Raw genomic sequence first — 12,011 nt, 5'->3', positions numbered from 1 at the left:
GTTTAGAAGCTATTAGAATCCTTCTAGCTTTTGCTGCTTGGAAGGGTTTTAAACTTTTTCAAATGGATGCCAACAATGCTTTCTTAAATGGGTATATAGAGAAAGGTTTATCCGAGACAACCCCCTGGTCTCAAGAAGCCCATGTTTCCAAACCATGTTTTCAAACTTCAAAAAGCTTTATATGGTTTGAAACAAGCCCCTAGAGCCTAGTACGAGCGTTAGAAAACCTTTTTTCTCCTCAAACAAGGCAATGACTCTCTATTGTTTCAGATTTTCGTGGATGATATCATCTTTTGTGGTTCTTCTCAAGATCTTGTTTCCAAGTTTTTAGATACTATGAGCAAGGAGTTTGAGATGAACATGAAGGGAGAGCTCAACTTCTTCCTAGGGATGCAACTCATGAAGACCTAAGATGGGACATTTATGCACTAAGGCAAATGCACGAAGGATGTCTGAAAGAAGTTTGACATGCTTGAGGCCAAGCCTCTTTCGACGCCCATGTCCACCACATCGGCCTTGTATGCCAATGAGAACGGTGGGCCCATGGACCAAAAGGAGTAAATGAGCATGATCAGCTCCCTTTTGTACTTGACGACGACAAGGCCTATCATACACTTTGTCATGTGTTTGTGTGCTCGGTTCTAGGATTCCCCATGCACTTCCCACTAGTGGGCGGTCAAACAAATCATGAGGTACCTTTGTTTCACTCCTGAGTTTGCATTATGGTATTCCTCTTCTTTAGTCCTATCTTTAATTTATGTGGTTATTCTGATGATGATTTTGTGGGTTGTCACATGGATCGCAAGTCAACTTCTAGAACTTGTCAATTTTTGGGATGTTCTTTGGTCTCTTGATCTTTTTGCAAATAGTCTAGCATAGACCAATCCACCAGAGGTGCATATGTTGATGTCGCTAGCTATTGCTCATAGTTTGTCACACCCGATTTTAGAAGGCAAACCAAATGCGAATCATGTATGTGCCAGGATCAGAAATTGACATACACAGCGATTACATAACTGAACATCATCGCATAGTGATTGAATAATAGCATACAGAAGTAGTACTTTATTACATCATGATGTCCAAAACATCCACATAGTAATTAACTTAAACATAAATCAAAGTGCTAAACAAAATGTAATAAGATAGCCTTCACAGGCAACTGACTGGTGGTTTGTCGCTAATGTACTCTAGAACTCATCAAAGTCTCGAAACTCCTGAAAGTCCTCAACATGGCCTTCATCTTCTCCTGAGCAGGGGTTGCAATGGGGACAACATGTTGTTTGGTGTTTAAGCAATGGTGAGTACACATCAACGTACTCAGCAAATGTCTTGTTTGGCGAAAGTGGACTATCTGTATGTGGGGTGAAGCTTAAAGCAGTTTCTTTTATTTTGTTAGATATTTATCATTAGTAGAAGCCAAGTTTTAGCAATAACCCTAAGTTATTAACCCAAAAGGTACTCCCTCCGAGAGGAAATACAAGAATCCATATGTCGGCGTTCCGAGACCGGGGGGTCCCTTGGGCCGACGAGTGAGTGTCGCCGCGTGCCCCAGCCCAGATGGGTCGAGCGCGAGGGCGAGCGCGAAGGGGGGAGAAGCGAGGCGGCCGGAGACCGGCGTGAGAGAGGTGGGAATCCCGCGGCCTTCGTGTTCGTCCCGCGCCCAGGTCGGGTGCGCTTGCAGTAGGGGGTTACAAGCGTCCACGCGGGAGAGGGAAGCGAGCGGCCCCAAGAGAGCGCCTGTCTCGCCCTCGTCCCCGCGCGGCCAACCTTCTCTAAGAAGGCCCTGGTCCTTCCTTTTATAGGCGTAAGGAGAGGATCCAGGTGTACAACGGGGGGTGTAGCAGAGTGCTACGTGTCTAGCGGGGGAGAGCTAGCGCCCTAAGTACATGCCGATGTGGCAGCCGGAGAGATTTTGGCACCCAGCTGGTGTGATGTCGTGGCCATCGGAGGAGCGATGGAGCCTGGCGGAGGGACAGCTGTCGGAGCGGTTGAGTCCTTGCTGACGTCCTCTTGCTTTCGTAAGAGAGCTGAGAGCTGTCGTCGTCACAGAGCATGCGGGGCGCCATCATTGCCTGTCTGGCGGAGCTAGCCAGATGGGACACCGGTCTTGTTCCCAGCGGTCCGAGTCAGCTCGGGGTAGGGTGATGATGGCGCTTCCTGTTGACGTGGCTGGCCTGCGCCCTAGGTTGGGCGATGTGGAGGCTCCTCCGAAGTCGAGGTCGAGTCTGTCTTCCATGGCCGAGGCCGAGTCCGAGCCCCTGGGTCGGGCGAGGCGGAGGTCATCGGCAGAGTCCAGGGCGGAGTCCGAGCCCTGGGGTCGGGCGAAGCGGAGTTCGTCGTCTTCTGGGACTGAGCCCGAGTCCGAGCCCTGGGTCGAGCGGAGCGGAGTTCGCCGTCTTCCGGGACTTAGCCCGAGTCCGAGCCCTGGGTCGGGCGGAGCGGAGTTCGCCGTCTTCTGGGACTTAGCCCGAGTCCAAGCCTTGGGTTGGGCGGAGCGGAGTTCGCCGTCTTCTAGGGCTGAGCCCGAGTCCGAGCCCTGGGTCGGGCGGAGCAGAGTTCGCCGTCTTCCGGGACTTAGCCCGAGTCCGAGCCCTGGGTCGGGCGGAGCGGAGTTCGTCGTCTTCCGGGACTTAGCCCGAGTCCGAGCCCTGGGTCGGGCGGAGCGGAGTTCGCCGTCTTCTGGGGCTGAGCCCGAGTCCGAGCCCTAGGTCGGGCGGAGCAGAGTTCGCCGTCTTCCGGGACTTAGCCCGAGTCCGAGCCCTGGGTCGGGCGGAGCGGAGTTCACCGTCTTCCGGGACCTAGCCCGAGTCCGAGCCCTGGGTCGGGCGAAGCGGAGCTTCCTATGGTGCCTTTGGCAGGACCTGACTGCCTGTCAGTCTCACTCTGTCAAGTGGTACTGCAGTCGGAGTGGCGCAGGCGGCGCTGTCCTTCTGTCAGGCCGGTCAGTGGAGCTGTGAAGTGACGGCGGTCACTTCGGCTCTGCCGGGGGGGGCGCGCGTCAGGATAAAGGTGTCAGGCTGCCTTTGCATTAAATGCTCCTGCGACTTGGTCGGTCGGTGCGGCGATTTAGTCAGGGTTGCTTCTTAGCGAAGGCAGGGCCTCGGGCGAGCCGGAGATATGTTCGCCGTCGGAGGGGGCCTCGGGCGAGGCGGAAACCCTCCGGGGTCGGCTGCCCTTGTCCGAGGCTAGGCTCGGGCGAGGCGTGATCGAGTCGCTCGAATGGACCGACCCCTGACATAATCGCACCCATCAGGCCTTAGCAGCTTTATGCTGATGGGGGTTACCAGCTGAGAATTAGGAGTCTTGAGGGTACCCCTAATTATGGTCCCCGACAGTAGCCCCCGAGCCTCGAAGGGAGTGTTAGCACTCGCTTGGAGGCTTTCGTCGCACTTTTTTGCAAGGGGACCAGCCTTTCTCGGTTGCATTTTGTTCGGTGGGTGCGCGCTAGCGCACCCGCCGGGTGTAGCCCCCGAGGCCTCGGAGGAGTGGTTTCACTCCTTCGAGGTCTTAATGCCTCGCGTAATGCTTCGGCTGGTCTGGTTGTTCCCTCATGCGAGCTGGCCGTAGCCCGGGTGTACGGTCGGGTCCCAAGTTCTCGGGCTGGTATGTTGACGCTGTCAACGGTTCGGCCGAAGCCGGGTTTGCGAGAGCAGCCCCCGAGCCTCTGCACAGGGCGAGAGGGCGATCAGGGACAGACTCGGCTTTTTTACATATGCTCCTGCGTCGCCTTTCCGCAAGGAGGAGGGGGGAAAGCGCCATGTTGCCCTCGATGGGCGCCGAACATGGTGTCTCCGGTGAGCTGCAAGCGGGTAATCCGAGTGGACGTCCGTGCCCCGTTCGTTAGGGGTCGGCTAGGGGCCCAGAGGCACGCCCAAAAGTACCCGCGGGTGATCTACCGGACCTGGTCCCCTGGCGACGGGGTCCGAGGGCTCGATGCCTCCCTCTGATGGGATTCCGTTACAAGATCGCTCCCACTGGTCTCGGAAATGTCCTAGGGTACCTCGGGAGCGCAGACCGAGCCTTGGTTATGTATCGAACGTACCCATGGTCATCCCTCGCTCGGCGTCTGAGGCGGCTATGAACCCTTCGGGGGCCAGCCTTCGAACCCCTGATCAGTAATGGGCGCGGAGCCCGAATAGCCTGAGGCGGCCGTGGAACCCTTCGGGGGGCCGGCCTTCGAACCTCTGACCAGTAGTGGGTGTAGGGCCCACGCGATCTGAGGCGGCTGTCGAACCCTTCGGGGGGCCAACCTTCGAACCTCTGATCAGTAGGGAGGCTCGGAGCCTGGTTCCTTCACGGGGAAGGATCCTTTTCGGGGTATCCCCCTTTCCCGGTCCCTGTTGCAAGAGAGAGAGAGAGAGAAAGAGGAAAAAAGGAAAAGGATGTGAAATCGAACGACGCGGCGTACCTTTTTTTGGCGCGGTTATTACGGCGAAGGCGAAGCGTCGCCCGCTTCTCCTGCCAGAAGCGCCGCCTGTCCCGCCGCGGAGTTAATGCGACGCGGCGAGTGGTTGGCGGGGCGGCCGTTGCGCGTGCGCGAGCCGTTCGAGGAACGGATCACGGGCGCGTTGTCTTCACGCCGCGAGAGGGGGTTCTCTTGCTGCCCCCGGATGGGACGTGAGCTTGGCTGACGACGTGACCGCTGCTCCCGCCCGCCTGCCACCGTCATTACTGCCGGCCCACTTTTGGCCGCATTGACCGCCACGCCAGGTTGGCGCTGCCTGGTCGTGCACTGGGTCGCCTCGAGTCGCGGTATTGGTTCCGCAATCGAGGAGGCGCGGTGGTGGTGCAAGTGGCGGTGCAGTTGCTTGCATGAAGCATCCGGCGCGCCGGTTGCGTGACGCGTGGGCCTGGGCCTCCAGGCTGGGCGTGTTGGGAGTCGGAGAAGGGCGTCCACTTGGCGCGGTTGCATGCCGCCTGCATGGCTGCCCGCCCCTTTCGCCCGCTGGTCTGGGCAAAAGTGGAGGGTCACTTGTAACCGCTGGGCGGTCGTGCGCACCGCGCGCGACGGTTTGGCCTCTTCTGCTTTGAGCCGGCTTGTATGACATGCGGGACCCAGCCCCCGTGCCGCAGGGGAGGGCCTTGGAGCGTGTTGGAGAAGGCTCAGCCCGTGACGACTGGGGGCGCAAGTAGGGAGAGTTGCCTTTAAAAGGAGGGTGACCCCCTTCGGAAGGCGACCATGTCTTCGCGCTCCCTTATGCGTCGTGTCTTTCCACCTTCCAAGCCCCCGGATGGGGGATACCCGCCGTCTTTCCGCCTCATCATTGGAGGAACGCAACTCCATGGGAGTTGGTACCTTTCAGCCATCGTTCGGCTTCAAGGATTTTCATCATGCAGCCCGGTTGCACCCCTCCGCCGGCGGTCACCCAAGACGGTGACCACCAGCCCCTGGGTGGGGAGAAGCAAGCCGGGCTACGATCTTGGTCCCACCCTCAGCTTCAAGGATGTTCATCCTCCTTGCTGGGGTGGAGGCCGGGCTGAGCCGGAGCTCTACCTCCTGCACGGGTTCGTGGGTCACCCTCTCCTGCGGCGTTCGAGGGAGAGGGCACTCACTGGCCCTACGGGCGGCCCGGACTTCGAGAACGCGGGGCTGGTCGACGGCGGGCGTCGTCACCTCCAGCGTGTCGAGCTCGTCGGCTTGGCTCCCGGTGGCCCCTCCTGCCGGAAGGCGGCTGCCGCGCCGTGTGCACGGGAGGACCACCCAAGGTGTCGCGCGCTGCTAGGGCGGCGTTCGTGTTCTGGGGTGGTCCTGCCTTTGCACCGGTATGGCGCCTCCACGCGGAGGTCGGTGCCCCACTCGTCCGGGAGGATTTGAGTGGGGATCTGCCGGAGGGCTGATGGCGCCCGCCGTCGGTGCCGAGGCGTAGGCGGCTCGAGAAGTCCCCGTCGCCGACGGGATCACTACCACCATCCGCGCTCCGGGCCTCCGGCTCTTTGTACTTGTCCTCGCCCCTCGAGCGTCGGCGTGGGCGAGGGCAAGATTGCAGCATCGCCCACCCTGCGGCCTGCGCTGCTGCAATTCGGCCACCCGGAGCGGGGGTCGTTGTCGTCGCAGTCAGAGCGGGCGGCGGCGGGCCGCCCATCAGTCTTCTGTTGCTCCGCAGGCCCTCCCCCATCGAGTGGGGTTGTTCGTACCTGCGGAGGGGGAACCGGAGTTCCGTTTGTAATGGCACTTTGAATGCCAGTGTTTTTGTTCATTATGGCTGTCGAGGCCTGAACATGTATGTAATTTTGGCACGGAGCCATGTTTTTTCCTCATTTTCGAGCACTAAGACTCGCCTGTTGGTTGTCTGAACCGCTTCACCAAGCGTGAGTCGCCCCGTGTCAAGGTGACGAGTGAGGTATCCGTATCCCGGAGGCGTAGGAGTCCCTCGGCTCGGTCGGCCTTGTTGTCCGAGGCTTCTCTAGCTTAGTTAAAGGAAAACCCCTCGGCCGCTCTTCGATGAGCCGAGGCCAGGGGTAGCGATATCAGCATGAACAGGGGCAGAGTTGGCTCGAAAATGAAACCTGGTTGGCCGGAGCCTAGCCGGGTCGTCCGTTGGCGGGACCGATGCCGGAGTTGACCAGCCGAGGCCTCGGGTCGGGCTGGCGCCCATGGAAGATGGTTGGCCGAGGCCCCAGGGGTGACCGGCCGAGCCGCCTGCTCGGGTCGGATTCCCGGAGAAGTCCCTGGCAGCGATTGCCCGGGCGTGGCGATGACGTCGTCCCCCAGAGTGGAGATCCTCGGACCGCGTCGCCGTCCGAGGCTAGGTCGGACCTCGCTGAAGGTGTCGTCGATGCCGAGGGTGCTGCTGCCCCCTTCCAGCGTCAAGACCCGAGCCTGCAGGATCAGATTGTCTTGTAGCGTGTGCCTTCTGCGGCCGCCGAGGCCAGAACACACACCCTTGCTGTGTTGTAAAGTTGCGTCTCTTTTCTTCTTGTTTCGAGTATCTGGACTTTTTTGTCGGTAACAGGGTTGTTTGTGCGAGCGAGAGTTGCTTCTCGCGGAAGGTGATGAGTGAGGTATCCGTATCCCGGAGGCGTGGGAGTCCCTCGGCTCGGTCGGCCTTGCCGCTTACGCGCACTTTCACCCGTCCATGAGGCTCTGTCACCGACTCAGTCAAGAAGGCTCGAAGGATCGCTTTGGCAGAAGAGCTTCCGAACGTGAAGACTTGTTCGGTCCGCGGAACCACTTATCCGAACGCGAGTTACTTATCGCAGAAGGTGATGAGTGAGGTATCCGTATCCCGGAGGCGTAGCAGTCCCTCGGCTCGGTCAGCCTTGGCTACTTACGTGTACTCCGTCGTTTTCAGGATCCACTTTTCGAAGCAGTCAAAAAGCACGAAAGATATTCTAGCAGAAGAGATCTTTTTTCGAGGAAAATTTCAACGCAGAGGGGGTTCCCCACCTTTTAGCCCCCGAGGGAGGGTCGGGCTTTGCCGAGGCGAGGCCGACCCTTCCTTGATGACCAAACTTTGCGTGGGTGCGAGGTATATGAACAACTTGAAAACATCTTAAGGGTAGAAGCGACGTAGCTGTTGGATGTTCCAAGCGTTGCCGTAGACCTCGCCTTGACTGTTGGCCAGCTTGTACGTTCCGGGCTTCAGAACCTTGGCGATGACGAACGGTCCCTCCCAGGGGGGCGTGAGCTTGTGCCTCCCTCGGGCGTCTTGTCGCAGCCGAAGCACCAGGTCGCCCACCTGGAGGTCTCGGGGCCGGACCCCTCGGGCGTGGTAGCATCGCAGGGACTGCTGGTACCGCGCCGAGTGTAGTAAGGCCTTGTCCCGATCCTCTTCCAGCTAGTCCAGCGAGTCTTCTCGGCTAGCTTGGTTGCTTTGATCGTTGTAGGCCCTCGTCCTCGGGGAGTCGTATTCCAGGTCTGTGGGCAAGACGGCCTCGGCCCCGTAGACTAGGAAGAACGGCGTGAAACCCGTGGCTCGGCTCGGCGTCGTCCTCAGGCTCCAGACCACCAAGGGGAGTTCCTTCATCCATCGCTTGCCGAACTTGTTGAGGTTGTTGTAAATCCGAGGCTTGAGCCCTTGTAGAATCATGCCGTTGGCACGCTCTACTTGCCCATTCGACATGGGATGAGCCACGGCGGCCCAGTCCACCCGGATGTGGTGATCCTCGCAGAAGTCCAAGAACTTTCTGCTGGTGAACTGGGTGCCGTTGTCGGTGATGATGGAGTTCGGGACCCCGAAGTGATGGATGATGTTGGTGAAGAACGCCACCGCCTGCTCGGACCTGATGCTGTTCAGAGGTCGGACCTCGACCCACTTGGAGAATTTGTCGATGGCGACCAGCAGGTGCGTGTAGCCCCCGGGCGCCTTCTGCAAAGGGCCGACGAGGTCCAGACCCCACACGGCAAAAGGCCAGGTGATGGGTATCATCTGTAGAGCCTGAGCGGGCAGGTGGGTCTGCCTCGCATAGAATTGGCACCCTTCGCAGGTGCGGACAATTCTAGTGGCGTCAGCCACCGCCGTTGGCCAGTAGAAGCCTTGTCGGAAAGCATTCCCGACAAGGGCTCGAGGCGCTGCGTGATGGCCGCAAGCCCCCGAGTGTATCTCTCGTAGGAGTTCCTGACCCTCGGTGACGAAGATGCATCGCTGGAGGATGCCCGAGGGGCTGCGGTGGTAGAGCTCCTTCTCATCGCCCAGCAAGACGAACGACTTGGCGCGCCGCGCCACCCGCCGAGCCTCAGCTCGGTCGAGGGGTAGCTCTCCTTGGCGGAGATATTGCAGGTACGGGATCTGCCAGTTTCGATCAGGCGTGGCCCCGCTTCGCTCCTCCTCGATGCGCAGTGCCTCACCCTCGGAGGCCGAGGGTACCTCGGGCTGAACCGAGGGCGCCTCGGGCCGAGCTGAGGGTGCCTCGGGCTGTGCCGAGGGTACCTCGGGCTGGACCTAGGTTACCTCGGACTGGGCCGAGGGCGCCTCAGGCTCGGGCGTGTCGTCGATCTTGACGGAGGGTTGATGCAGATCCCGGGAGAAGACGTCCGGGGGAACCGTTGTTAGCCCCGAGGCTATTTTAGCCAGCTCGTCCGCAGTCTCGTTGTAGCGTCGAGCGATGTGGTTAAGCTCGAGCCCGTAGAACTTGTCTTCTAGGTGCCGAACCTCATCGCAGTAGGCTTCCATCTTCGGGTCGCGGCAGTGGGAGTTCTTCATGACTTGGTCGATGACGAGCTGCGAGTCACCGCGGGCATCGAGGCGCCGGACCCCTAGCTCGATGGCGATCCGCAACCCGTTGACCAGAGCCTCGTACTCAGCCACATTGTTGGACGCCGGGAAATGGAGGCGTAGCACATAGCGTAGGTGTTTCCCGAGGGGCGAGATGAAGAGTAGGCCTGCGCCGGCTCCCGTCTTCATCAGCGACCCGTCGAAAAACATGGTCCAAAGCTCCGGTTGGATCGGAGCCGTCGGTAGCTGGGTGTCGACCCATTCGGCTACGAAGTCCGCCAAGACCTGGGACTTGATGGCCTTCCGAGGGGCGAACGAGATTGTCTCGCCCATGATTTCCACCGCCCACTTTGCGATCCTGTCCGAGGCCTCTCGGCACTGGATGATCTCCCCCAGGGGGAAGGATGACACCACAGTTACCGGATGAGACTCGAAGTAGTGTCGCAACTTCCGCCGCGTCAGGATCACTGCATACAGCAGCTTCTGAACTTGTGGGTAGCGGATCTTGGTTTCGGACAGTACCTCGCTGACGAAGTAAACTGGCCTCTGAACGGGCAATGCATGCACCTCTTCTTGCCTCTCGACCACAATCGCGGCGCTAACCACCTGAGTGGTCGCGGCGACGTAGACCAAGAGGGCTTCTCCGGCAGCTGGGGGCACCAAGATAGGCGCCTTCGTGAGGAGCGCCTTCAGGTTCCCGAGGGCTTCCTCGGCCTCAGGGGTCCAAGTGAAGCGCTCGGCTTTCCTTAAGAGGCGGTACAGAGGTAGACCTCTTTCGCCGAGGCGTGAGATGAAGCGGCTCAGAGCCGCGAGACATCCCATGACCCTCTGTACGCCTTTTAAGTCCTTGATGGGCCCCATGCTGGTGATGGCTGCGATCTTCTCCGGGTTGGCTTCGATGCCCCGCTCGGAGACGATGAACCCCAAGAGCGTGCCTCGGGGCACCCCAAAGACACACTTCTCGGGATTGAGCTTGACGCCCTTCGCCTTGAGACATCGGAATGTCACTTCAAGGTCGGAAAGGAGGTCGGAAGCTTTCCTCGTCTTGACTACGATGTCATCGACGTAGGCCTCAACCGTGCGACCGATGTGTTCGCCGAACACATGGTTCATGCATCGCTGGTACGTCGCGCCCGCATTCCTCAAGTCGAACGGCATGGTGACATAGCAGTACATGCCGAAGGGCGTGATGAAAGAAGTCGCGAGCTGGTCGGACTCTTTCATCCTGATTTGATGATACCCTGAGTAGGCATCGAGGAAAGACAGGGTTTCGCAGCCAGCGGTGGAATCCACGATTTGATCGATGCGAGGCAGAGGGTAGGGAACCTTCGGACATGCTTTGTTGAGACCAGTGTAGTCTACACACATCCGCCATTTCCCCCCTTTCTTTCTCACAAGCACGGGGTTGGCAAGCCATTCGGGATGGAATACCTCTTTGATGAACCCTGCTGCCATTAGCTTGTGGATCTCCTCGCCTATCACTCTACGCTTCTCCTCGTCGAATCGGCGCAGAGGCTGCTTGACGGGTCGGGCTCCGGCCCGAATATCCAGCGAGTGCTCGGCGACATCCCTCGGTATGCCGGGCATGTCCGAGGGACTCCACGCGAAGACGTCGGCGTTTGCGCGGAGAAAGTCGACGAGCACTGCTTCCTATTTGGGGTCGAGCCCGGAACCGATCCGGATCTGCTTGGAGGCGTCGCCACTGGGGTCGAGGGGGACGGCCTTGACCGTCTCCACTGGCTCGAAGTTGCCGGCATGACGCTTCACGTCTGGCACCTCTTTGGAGAGGATTTCCAGGTCGGCGATGAGGGCCTCGGACTCGGCGAGGGCCTCGGCGTACTCCACGCACTCCACGTCGCATTCGAACGCGTGCTTGTACGTGGGGCCGACGGTGATGACCCCGTTGGGGCCCGACATCTTGAGCTTCAGGTAGGTGTAGTTGGGGACGGCCATGAACTTCGCGTAGCATGGCCTTCCCAGTACCGCGTTGTAGGTTCCTCGGAACCCGACCACCTCGAATGTCAGAGCCTCCCTTCGGAAGTTGGAGGGCGTTCCGAAGCAGACGGGAAGGTCGAGTCGTCCGAGGGGCTGGACGCGCTTCCCGGGAATGATCCCGTGGAAGGGCGCAGCGCCTGCTCGGACGGAGAACAGATCGACGCGCAGGAGCCTGAGGGTCTCGGCGTAGATGATGTTGAGGCTGCTGCCTCTGTCCATAAGGACTTTGGTGAGCCTGACGTCGCCGATGACGGGGTCGACGACGAGCGGGTATTTCCCCGGGCTCGGCACATGGTCGGGGTGGTCAGCTTGGTCGAAGGTGATGGGCTTGTCGGACCAGTCTAGGTAGACTGGCGCCGCCACCTTCACCGAGCAGACCTCCCGGCGCTCTTGCTTGCTGTGCCGAGCCGAGGCATTCGCCGCATGCCCACCGTAGATCATGAAGCAGTCGCGGACCTCGGGGAACTCTCCTGCTTGGTGATCTTCCTTTTTGTCGTCGTCGCGGGCCCTGCCACCCTCCGCGGGTGGCCCGACCCTGTGGAAGTGGCGCCGAAGCATGACGCACTCCTCAAGGGTGTGCTTGACGGGCCCCTGATGATAGGGGCACGGCTCCTTGAGCATCTTGTCAAAGAGGTTGGCACCTCCGGGGGGCTTCCGAGGGTTCTTGTACTCAGCGGCGGCGTCGCGTTTCGCTTGCGACTTCCTCTTGCCTTTCTTCTTGGCGCCGCGCTGAGTAGACGCCTCGGGAGCATCTTCCAATGGGCGGCCCTGGGGCTGCTTGTCCTTTCAGAAGATAGCCTCGACCGCCTCTTGGCCAGAGGTGAACTTGGTGGAGATGTCCATCAGCTCGCTCGCCCT

Source organism: Zea mays, chromosome 2 (genome assembly GCF_902167145.1).
Source record: "Zea mays cultivar B73 chromosome 2, Zm-B73-REFERENCE-NAM-5.0, whole genome shotgun sequence".
NCBI lineage: Eukaryota > Viridiplantae > Streptophyta > Magnoliopsida > Poales > Poaceae > Zea > Zea mays.
Note: the sequence above shows the minus strand (reverse complement) of the source record.